Source organism: Macaca nemestrina, chromosome 5 (genome assembly GCF_043159975.1).
Source record: "Macaca nemestrina isolate mMacNem1 chromosome 5, mMacNem.hap1, whole genome shotgun sequence".
Lineage (NCBI taxonomy): Eukaryota > Metazoa > Chordata > Mammalia > Primates > Cercopithecidae > Macaca > Macaca nemestrina.
In genome coordinates this window covers 2,945,035-2,957,048 of record NC_092129.1, presented here as the reverse complement: position 1 = coordinate 2,957,048, position 12,014 = coordinate 2,945,035, and the positions used below count along the sequence as shown (strand labels likewise).

General features: G+C 48.1%; 1 protein-coding gene across 2 annotated transcripts in view; it reads left to right on the top strand.

Moving 5' to 3' along the window:
- The window catches only part of LOC105487594 (SPARC related modular calcium binding 2), a 218,206-nt gene that overhangs the window by 176,485 nt on the left and 29,707 nt on the right, over nt 1-12,014 (top strand). The window lies entirely within an intron of this gene.

Here is a 12,014-nt window from a genome sequence, read left to right as displayed (position 1 = left end):
ACACACATAGATGTGCACACAGAGACAGACACAGACAACATACAGATTCACAGACACATGCACACAGACACACACTGACATACAGAAACACACAGACACACGGATACACATTCACAGAAATACACAGACCCAGACACCCAAACACAGATACATACACACACATACGTACACAGACACACAGACACACAGGCACCCCACCACCACCACCAGCACCATCTGGGTCAAATTGGAATGGGCTCAAATTCCCAAAATGAACAGAATGATGTGGACCCCACCCCTGCCTCCTGGATGCGGTGAAGCGCTGCCCCGACACTTCCTCCCAGGGGCTCCTGCTTCGCGTTTGCTCCCCAAGGTCACGAGATGCCTGGCGCTCCAGGCAGTAGAAAAGCACTAGGACTGGCAGTGCACGTTAGTCATCCTCACTGTGAAGACCCGCATCGGCTCAGGCACAGGAGATGGAGCTTAGGATGCTGCCCCTCAGGAATCAAGCCACTGGATGGTAGCACTGCAGAGCCCCCTTCCTCCAGCCTGCTGGGGTTTCAGACCCAAGGCAGACGGCAGCTTCGACGCGGGAACACTGGAGCAGGTTGTGAGCAGACAGCACCCGGTCCAGCTCCTCGCCCTGTAGGAGAGGCCCGGAGAGGTTCGGAACTGGCCCAGTGTGGCCTGAAAGTCAGCTCAAATGCCCCTCATGGCGTTCTTGGGATTCGAGTTTCTTTTTATCGTAGCATTTGCTTTTGGTGGTTTTCTTTCTCACCTACTTGTTCTTTCTTTCTTAAAAATAAATAGCATAGGCTCACATCCAGGGAGCAGATACCTAGCCCTCAGTCTCCTGCCAGGTTTTGTGCACTCGCTCTCGGAGAGCCTAACTTTTCTTTACGACTCTTCGAGGGCGTATACACAGCCAAGCCAAGCCAAGCCACGTGCCCGTGTCCGTGTGAGCCCTGGGCCCCAGGAGCAAATGAAAGCAAATGCGTCTTCCACACCCAGATCTACTTCCTCCCTTTGTAGGGGCAGGGCAGCCGCTCCAGCTCCACTGCTCAGCCAGGAAGGCCGGCCTGCGGGCCCGGAGAAAACACCAGCTCTGGGCTTTCTCACTCTAGAGGCGAGGGGCCTCAGAGGAGGAAGCGAGTTCCATGTTTACATATTTAATCGCCTGGCAGGAGCCTTGTTGGACACCGGAGTGAAGGTCTTGATCTGGCTCCCTTGTTCTGCAGCGAGCAAGGCAATGGTTAAGTCGAGAGGTGCCTTTCTAAGAAAGCTAAGAGCTCACCACCTGTTTCCTCAGTCGCTGAAGAAATTATTCAAGTAGCCCCAACATGAAGCAGAGGTCTTGCCGCATGAAAGAGGCAAGTTCCTTACGCTGGTTCGGAGAAAACAATCTACATTGTGGAGGAATTAATTCTTTTTACTTTTAGGTTACGTGAGACAGTCCTGTCTCACTCCTCGCACAGACTCACATCCGCAGAGGCAGACGCTTCGCCACTGTGGCTTGGGGTGAAAGGAAAGAAGGTAGAAAAATCTGAATTCTGATGCCAGCCTCTTTTTCCTCATCAGGAATAATTGACGATGTGTGCGAGATTTCTGCAGGCACAGCTCAGATTACTTGAGGTAGTCCAGAGAAGTGGGAGACAGCTGCATTTTTCTCTACGTTTTGTGAAGAAATCAGAATTGATGCAGTTAATAGGAACACCTGGCCATGGCGTTTCCGCAGACGGGCCTGAGGCACTTGGGTTCCATCTGTGTTGACCGCGACACTCCACATTCTGCTCCAGCCTGCGTCTCCTCTGTATCACTGTGGATCACAAAAGGCAATGGGCCCTACCCTCTGATTATCACCCAAAAGGAAGGGCTATAGGCCAGTCACTCTAAAGCCAAATATCATTTAGCAAAAGTGCGTGGCAACTTATTGCGTTCTGTTACCTAGGCCTGTGTTTAACGGCCAGTGTATCTTGGAGAGTGCACCAGGAAGTGACATCACTCAGATTACAGGGGTCTTTACCAGAATTTCAGGTAACAGCTGAAGGAGATGTTGGGCTACACCTGCATGAATTGTTTGTAGGCTGAAAATGTGGTGATAGAGACCCAGGGCCCTGACAGCCCAGTTCTCTGTTGCCTGGGTTGGCCAGGGTTGGCCTGGGTTGGTCTGGACATGCCGGGAGGGTCATTCTTCTACTTGCTGTGTTTGATTATAGGCGTCTTAGTTTATGTGATTCTCAAGACAAGGAGCTTCTCATTTAACGAGCTTCAGAGAAGAGACATACTCCAGGCCCCATAGCCTTGGAGGAGCTAGATATTTGTAAAAATCTAGCCCAAGAAAAATAGTTGTAGAAAATTACCATGAAACACCCCCCCCCCCCCCCCCCCCCCCCCCAGTTCCTGAGAGGCCAGCATGTTGACTTTGGGTTAGCTGTGAGCTGAGTATATTATAGACACCTTTTCTCCTGTAGTAAAACTGATTCTGCCGACCACAGGGTTATGCCAAAGGCTGACAATTGAAGCATCTTATAAAAATTGCCCTTTGAAAAGTGTTGTATTGTTTGTTGAGATTTAGGTGAGTGCACTGTTAGCTGTTATGTCAGCGGCACAGAAAATATTTCTCTGGTTTTAATATCAGGAATTGGTATTTTCTCTCCTGATTGCTTGCTTCGTGCTGAGTTTTAATTTGTATTAGATTTCCCTCTTCTTCTTGTCTGTATTACTCTCTGGGGGCAGGATGTCAGGAGGAAAAATGATGTGTTCCTTAATGAGAAAACAACTGAAGACTACAAAATCCAGTGATTCTGGTAGTTGCTCAATGTGATCCAATCCAAACAAGAAATCAGTTTAAAACTTCTGCTCAATGGAGTCGTATATTGCTTTGTCACTGGCAGATTCAAAGTGGCCTTTAGCTCTGAGCCTGCGGTCCTCGTCTCAGGGAGAGGCAGCAAGCACTCAGTATACAGCAGGAGCCACCGTGCCCTGAGACGTGGTTGTAATCAGCCTGCACAGGGGCGGACTGTACCGCACAGCCGTGAGGGCACGTGCAAGGAGCACTTTCACACCATGCCTCTGCTAGAACCTGAAAGTTGTCAGAATCCAAATGGAGTTGCTTATGCCAAGCCCAGCTAAGCAGAGGAGAAAGGCCCGCAGGAGGGGTCCTCACACACACTGGTGGGGAAAACCACAGCCTTGCATGAAGGCACTGCAGGCTCCCACGGAGAAGCCTTCTGTGTGGACATCAGCCAGCAACTGCCTGCTGAACCCTGGACTAACGCCACTCTTGCCATCCATCCTTGCCAAGGAGGCGTGTTTCACAGCCACCTTCCTCACCCCACAAGCCCTTGCCTTCCTCGGCCTCCGTGGGCGCGCCTGTGGCCCCCTAGGTTTGCCATGGCTCACGGATTCTGGGGTTGCAATTCTTTGTTCATTCCCAGATAAACACACACTTTGGAGAGCCTCTCTTTCTGTTGATATTTTAGGTTGACAAAACAAAGGGCCTGGTCAAGACATACACGTTCTTGAAAACAAAACAGTAACATCCCGTTGTCCTCTGTGTGGCTACCTCCCAAATAAAAACCGAGGGCTGGAGAACATCGTGCTGCCATAAATTAATATCACCTGGAAAAATATAAGTAAACACCGAGCTTTAAGTGAAACACTTCGTTCCAAAATGGAACTGGATTTCTGTTTCCTGTTTCAGTAACGGTTTGTGACAGTCTGTTTAAAAGACTGTGGGCCAGGTCTCCGGACACTCTGTAGTAGATACTAAACACAGCTTTCACATTAGGAAACGGGAGTATGTAATTTGGAGAAATAGTCTAAACTGGAAAATGCAAAACTAGCAGCATGTATCCAACATAAATTATACTTTTATTTGACTAATTCCTTTTCCTAAGTCCCCGTGTCTCACTCTTGTCTGTCTATTTAACAAGGATTCTGGAGGGCCTGCTGCAAGATTACTAAACTGTACATGGTACAGTCGGTGGGACTGTGCCGAAGGCATTACCTGCTCTTCGTAGATGCCCACCTCTGAAGGCCTTTCCTTCAGTCCCTTGGCCCTGCTTTTGAGCATGGTGCCCCACCGGAGAACGACCTTTATCCAGGCCATTCACTGCTGCAGAGACCACTCTTCTCCGAACACAGTTCCCAACCGTGGGCCGGCCACGGAGGCATGGGCGGGAGGCAGTCCGGTCCCTGAGAGGGAAGGACAGGGGGACCTAGGATGCGGGCTGTGCAGGGATTCCACCCTCTGCGTTGGCCGGCGGGCAGGCGAGGGGGACTCACGGCCTCTTTTCAGCTCTCTTCTCTGGGGGAAACATGCTCTTGACAGCCCTGCTTGCTGCCTCGAGCTCTGAGAGGAGGCTTTGCAGTCACTGGAACAGCTGTGCTTTTGCCTTTGCTGTTCCTAGAGTTTTGTGCACACAATGTGTGACATCACTGGTCCCCTGGAAGGAGCTGCCGCACTGTTGTCCCCTCACTCAAGCTGCAACGCACAAGCCTTGGCTTCAGGGTCTCTGACAGGTCCTCGTCACCCCCAAATGCCCCCAGTACTGTCTTTTGGTTCTTCCCACGTGGGAAGGGATCAAGATGGGGCGGCCCCCCGGAAACCCCGTTCATCGCCCTCTTCCGACAGGCCTGCTGCTCTCCCAGTTCCGCTGGCTGTCAAAGGCTCCGGGTCCCAGGCAGGGCACCTGTCGCCGCAGGACAGGCTGATTGGGTGCCAGGCTGCCTGAGCTCTGGACCCCAGGGATTTAATTCAGCTGGTCTCTCGTCATCTGGGAAATTTTAATCCAGCTGGGATTCCTGTCCACAAATCACATTGTCCAGAGTTTCCACAAGAAGGAATCCCCGTAACTAGATATCACCTTTTCTGTCTAAAAGCACCCTCCTCGAGTACAGCCTGGGGAAGCCGAGAGTTGTCAAGGAATGAAATGGACTGTTCAGGCCTTTAATTAAGCAGACGTGCGGCTGAATGGGCAGCTGACTCTGTGAACAGACGAATGTGCATGGGAAGCTGGTCCCAGAGCTGTCTCCATGCAGAGTTCCCATCACCGGTTTAGGGGAATAGTATGTTTTTAAAGCTCTGCTGAAGTGTAACCATTTCTGGTGTTTATGAAGCTGACTTGGTAAATCCTTTTGCCGACTTACTTACATTCCCTTTCAAAGCTTGTTCTTTTGCTTGAAACACGGGGGTGGGTGGCTTGGTGGAGGCAGCCCTCGGGGAGCTCCGCTGTGCTGTGAGCTCCTGTCCCGTTCTTCAGGAGGACCCTCATTGGTCAGGGTTCCAGGGCTGCCTGTCATGTTGTGGGGCATCTGAAGAAACCTTTAGACATTTGCAGCGTCTCGTTCATCTCCAACTCAGGGTGCCACACCAGTGCTCTCCCTCGGTGGCTGCTTCTTGTTAAAGACGTGTGAGGTTGAAAGAAGACAGACCCTCTTAGCTTGGTCTGATGCCCTAAACTCAACAGAAGTCTGTCCCAGAAAAGTCTGGCCTTGGAGCATCAGAGATGACCCCTCAGAGCATTTGGCAGTGTGCTGGGTTCGAAGTAGGTACACACTGGGCGCGAGAAACTTAGAGGTAGTAATGGTTTGGCTCTGCAAGACTAGGAAATGAGTGTTCCAGAGGAAACGGGCTTTGAACTAATTTATTAACAATGAAAAAGATGTGAGTAGGTGGAGGATAGATGATGTTCCTATGACGGTGACACGGGCTGCGCTGCAGACACGAAAATATAAGGACGCAACTAAGAAAACGAAGGGTACGTGTTTGGGAAAAGCTTTTCGTGAAGGAATGCAGACGTTGGTTTGGCGTGCTTGTTTCTGGTTGGTTGTGTTTTCGTATTTTCCTCCTCGTGTTACATGTTTTCTAAGGAGGATAGAGTTTCCCATGACAGCCTTTGACTATGGGTCCAGGTGAGAAGCTGCATAAGGCCTTTCTTCAGGAATTCTCCCTGAAGAGCAGAGTGAGGGGATCATTTCCTGCACACCTCGACTGAAAGCTCAGCCTTCCAGACCAGGCTCATGATGATGATGACCTGGAGGAGGACAGGGCTGCTCAACCAGGGATCTGAATGGACCCTGCATTCCACATGCAATCCCTAAAGATCCAGGCCTATCACAGTCATCACACGTGAGCTCCGTTCCCCTCACTCAGCATTTCTAGACCTGATGCTTTGTCACCATGAAATTGCACAATAATTCCCAAATCTTACAAACATCTTCATCTGAAATTTTTTCAATAACAGGAGGTTTTTGGTCACCTGGTTGATTAATGGTTGGTTGAGTTGGTTAATAATTAATGGCCTAACTCAGGAACATCAGAAGTGACATTCATACTAACCATCCATCTCCACGACCGGGGACGTCCTTAATTAGATCTCTTTCCAAAAACTTTTGGCCATACACAGTCATAGAACAAGTTATCAGAACATAGTTGTGCCAAGAATCAACAACTTTGCGATCTTTGGCAAATTTTTGTGAGATAATTGCTTTTAAAGTACAACACCAGAAACATGTATGAAAATAATCACTCTCCCCTTATCAAAGGAAGTGCTTTCACTCTAGAGAGGTGATGAAATTATCTAAGCGTTTGCTTTTTCATTGCCTAGTTTCAAATCGGTGATTACTTGATTGTTGAAAACACTGCACCTCCAGCACGTGCACAACCCAGGTGCATGACTTTGGCTTCATTTTATTTTATATTGTAGGTGTCAGCTCAGTGTTGCAGCCACCATAATTTTGAGCTATGATTTTTTAAAAATTTTGCTATCCAGCCTATTATAAGCTATCCTTGTGTTTATGCTATTTCTGTTTGATATACAGATGGTTAATGTCTTTCTTCATCCACGACACTGTAACTGGTTTTGGAAAAGGAGCAGGCTAAGGACAGAATTCTGTGGCTCCTCCTCAGAAGCTCCCAGAGACTGTCATCAGCCCATCCTTTCAATGCCTTTTCCCTAAAGCTATTGAAACAGATGCGAATCCGCTGACCTCTATTCAGAGATGGTGGCTCCTGGGGAAGCCTTGCGGGTCCCACCCATTCCTCTTAGGTCTGCAGGTGCAGAGCGGCTTCCCCCTTCCCCAGGGGTCCTTGGATCAGCTCCCAGGAGCCCCAGCTATCTCTCCAGCTTCAGGCCACAGCAGTTCCCTCTCTGTCAAGTGTTGATGAGAAACCAGGTAAACCCAGGCTGCACTGCTGTTTGAGGATGTGGGGCTGAGATGACTTCATTTCCTCCTCTGTGTCTCCTGCCAGGAATGAGTAGGCAGGTGGATAATGTACAAAATAAACTTCGGAAAATTTGCTGTATTCAGATAATCATTTGAACCTTGAGGAATGTATGCGTGTGAAATATTTTGCTATTTGAAAGCTTCCAAAACTGAATCAGACATGCCCCACCCCACAGAGGTCCTGATCTGCATTTCCCCATTTCTTAATTTCAGTGGACAAATCCCCAGAGCTCTATAGATGGCCCAGGATGTGTGGGAAGGGAGCCCAGATAAGGGCAGGGACAAGTAAGTGCTCCCTGCACTTGGCTCGCTGCACACCTGCCTTGCCACATGGATTCCGGAGCAGCAAGGAAATAGGCCCGTGGCCCTCATGCACAAAGATTTGAACTATCGTAAAGAAAGAGGAAAAAAAAAATACGAAAAACTCAATAATTTAAGAATTACCCCAAACAAAAAACAATACAGAAGCTGTCACGATGCAATGCTTGGCCACTTGCCATTGAGGCAGAAGAAGTGAGTCCTCCTTGCAGGAGGCACAGAAGGGCCAAAGGCATGGGAGAAAATAACAGAGGTCAAGGTGCGAAAGCAGGAGGGTGTTCTTGGAGCAGAGACACTATCCTTTTGGGCTTAAGTTGAGTTTTTGTACAGAGACAGTATGTGGTTATGGCACGGTGATATGGTTTGGCTGTGTCCCCACCCAAATCTCATCTTGAATGTTAGTTCCTATAATCCCCAAGTGTCGTGAGAGGAACCTGGTGGGAGGTAATTTAATCACTGGGGCGGTTACCCCTACGCTGCTCTTCTCATGATAGTGAGTGAGTTCTCAAGAGATCTGATGGTTTTATAAGGGGATATTCCCCCTTCACTTTGAACCTCTTCTTCCTGATGCCTTGTGGAGAAGGGCATGTTTGCTTCCCCTTCTGCCATGATTGTAAGTTTCCTGAGGTTTTCCTAGACATGGGGAACTGCGAGTCCATTCAACCTCTTTCCTTTATAAATTACCCAGTCTTGGGTATGTCTTTATTTAGCAGCATGAGAATGGACTAATACACACAGGCTTTGCAGTCTGGCTAGGGGATTTCTAGAGCCTGCAGTCTATCATTGAACTGGCTACTTCACGGCTGAGCCTCCGTTTACTCATTAGGAAAAAGAGAATGATACTAAGTCCTGAGATTGTTGGGTGATTGTGAAATTTGCATGAGCCCGTGTCTGTAACTTTGCATGGCACAGGACTTATTGCATGAGATAATTGTGCATCAAGAGTTGGCTGTGATTAAAATGAGCATATTTATAACCTTTTTATGGGGATATTCTCCCCAGGTGGTCAGTAGATTTAAGAGTGGGTCATAGGTCTCAGGATCCTACCACTTCATGCCCAATTCGAGTCTGTAATGAATACTGCAAACCGCCCTCGCTGAAGAGAACATTGTTTCAGAACTATTAAAAGTTCATGGTCCTAAGAGAGAAGTCCAGCAATTGAGATGGGAGCTAAAACTTTTGCATAGTGCAGCTGGTTTTTCCAAGGGCTAGGCTACAAGACCAAAACTTGGCAGACATCTGAGCACCATAATTATTTTGGAGAGTTTCCTATAGGAGAAGCTGTGTTATTTAAATGCTTTCCAGTTACAGAAATGGGCCATAGTAGACACTGTTTCTCTGTGTGAATCCAGGGACAGCAAACATTTGGGAGCTCTCAGCCTGATTTCTGATTTCCTTTGACTCTAAAAAATGTGTGTGGCTTTTAGTCACTTTCTAAGCATTATTTCAACACGACTTTATTGTGGTTTCATAAAATAGGCTATATTATATTTGGCTCAAGGGATACATTACTTTCAGAGGCCAGTTTTCAGATGCTCATTTAAACAATGAGTTAGCAGCCCGCATGTCTTTAAGGATGCTTAAGTGACTCCTGATGCCGCAGGGTGTAGAGCGCAGCCTTGCTGAAAGGGCCAATAAACAGATTCCTAGGAAGAGCCTTCTCACGCCTCGTGAGCGCTTCATGAGTTCTCTCTTATTTCAAACTTTAGAGCTATTTTATGGGGGTGGTCAAAATCTATCAAGAATTTTATTACACTCTAACTGTGGTTCCTACTCTAGGTGATAAATAATTTAAAAGGCAGGATGAAGGGTATTCATCAGACGTACACCTGACATCGAGCAGTTTATCATCTAACTGTGGAGGTTTAACACGTACTAAGCTGGTGCTAATGCAAAATCCCATGAGGAAATAAAGAGCGTAGGGAAAAAATAAACCCTCAGATCGTTCCATTCCTGGGGGCAGTGCTTTCAGGGGTCCCGTGGCCCTGCGTGGGGCCACCCAAACCTCCCTGCCAGCACTTTTATTTCATGTCTATTTTAATCAGCCTTTTATGTTTAAGAAACACTTTATTTTTGGAGGAAAGTATTTTTTAGGTTCATCTGTCTAAAGGTTGCTTTTAAAGCATAAATCTTGTTGAGTCAAAAGTTTACTGGGGCTGGGCACAGTGGCTCATGCCTGTAATCCCAGCACTTTTGGAGGCCGAGTTTTGCAGATCACTTGAGGTCAAGAGTTTGCGACTAGTCTGGTCAACATGGTGAAACCCCCTCTCTACTAAAAATACAAAAATTAGCCGGCTGTGGTGGCACGCGCCTGTAATCCCAGCTACTTGGGAGGCTGAGGCATGAGAATTGCTTGAACCTGGAGAGTAGAGCTTACAGTGAGCTGAGATCGCGCCACTGCACTCCAGCCTGGGCAAGAGAGCAAGACGCTGTCTCAAAATAAATAAATAAATAAATAAATAAATAAATAAATAAATAAAAGTTTACTGGTTTAACAAACCGTTTTCTTGGTGAGACTTCTATAGGACTCTTGCTTCAAATCATTCCAGGAAGCTTATAAAAATAAACATTTTGCTCACTAATTAATTTATATCCTCCTAATTTGCATTTTGCTCACTAATTAATTTATATCCTCCTAATTTGAAAGCAATTTTACATAAAATTGAAATCTGGCAATGAAGATTGAGTTGACTTCAGTGGATGCACAGAGAGGACTTGGAAGGAGTGAGGGAGGCGGGAGGAGGGAGTAGGGAGGCGGGAGGAGGGAGTAGGGAGGCGGGCAAGAGGGAGGTGGGAGGAGGGAGAATAACAGGTCTGTTGTGTGACTGATGAGGACAGACCCCAGCCTGTGAGAAGTGTCTGCACTCAGAGCTGCTGACTCCTGCAAAGACTTCTACTATGAAAACTTTCAACCCAGTATGTGATTCAGTGGTTCTAATGCAGCTGTCCCCATTCCTGGGAGTCGTTTATCACCTGCATTTGGTTAAGGATGAGCGGCATGGTGCCCGGCACAGGTGGTCACACCAGCTCATCATGCCAGCACATGCACTAAGAGCAACGTAGACAGATGCTTATGTCTCAGAGCCTGTTTCTTAGGGACGCGTCTTCCCATCAGGAGCCGTATAGTACAATGTGAACAGTTGCAATCAGCCTTCTCCTAAAGTATGCACTTTATTTCCTGATAACGTGTTGATTGTAGATGCCAGTGTTGAGGTCAGTGTCATGACTAGCTGATCACATGTTTAATAATGTTGTTTTGGGTAGGTTTCTCTATTTAAACATGTACCAGGCAGTAGAGCTAGAAACCACTGTAGTTATTTCAGGCACACAGGGACTCCCCATGAAGGAGTACAGACTTACAACATCGCTGGAGGGACAAAAAGTGATAGCGGTCAAAGCTGCTGCTGGGCTACTGCAGATGAGGATACCTCCCTGTCACTGTGATCCTGAGGTCAGGAATTGGCTGACCCTGCTGTGACTGCTGCCTGAGAACTGCTTGTTGCTCAGCCTAAAGAGAGCTGGTGACCGAGGCTGGTGTTGCAGCTGCTCCCAAGGGCATACATGCCTGTCCCTGGCCAGCAGTGGGGAATATGACTCCCACCTCCCTCCTCCCTTCTGTCCTCCTCCCGCCTCCCTCCTCCCGTCTCCCTCCTCCCTCATCCCTTCCTCATCCCTCTTGCCCACCTCCCTCCTGCCTCCTCCCATCTCCCTCCTCCTGCCTCCCTCTTGCCCACCTCCCTCCTCCCTCCTCCTGCCTCCCTCCTGCCTGCCTCCCTCCTCCCTCCTCCCACCCCCTTCCTCTCACCTCCCTCACTCCTTCCAAGTCCTCTCTGTGCATCCACTCAAGTCAACTCAATCCAGATGTAGATGTGAGGTACACGAGGAAATGGAGTTTATTTATTCACTTTTTTGATCTTTCTAACTGAGGTAGTTGGCCCAGAGGATCTAACACTGAGTAATTTGAAAACCAGCATGTTGGGAATAAACACAATACCATGTTAACGTTGCCTGAAAAAGAAAGTGTGAAAACCAAGGAGTGTGAAGTTGGGTGTGGTCCATTAATAAACCCAGATGATGCCTGTGTGCCAGGGTGGCCATGGCCTTCTTGGGAGCTGGACTGTGTTTGTGGGGAAGGTCGTCACTGTTTCTGCAGTTTCCTGGACCTGGAAGTGAGTTGTGGCGTCCACAGGATGGCTGAAATCCTGCACGCTCGTCACCTTATCGTGGTGACAGCAGCAGGGAGGTTGCTGCGTTTAATGGAATACGCTTTTCTACTCCTTGCATCTTCTTACGCAATTCTATCACAATACTTGTAAGAAATTAATGCTGCCCAGCTTTGTGGGTGTAGACTTGCTAGAGGATCCTGAAGAAGCATACAGCTGAGCTGCCGAATGTTTGCGTTTTCCTTTGCAAAAAACATAATTTCTGTTCCCGGCCTCCACCAGGCTGGTAACATTTCATAGAGTCCACTGGATGCTGAGCGGGGG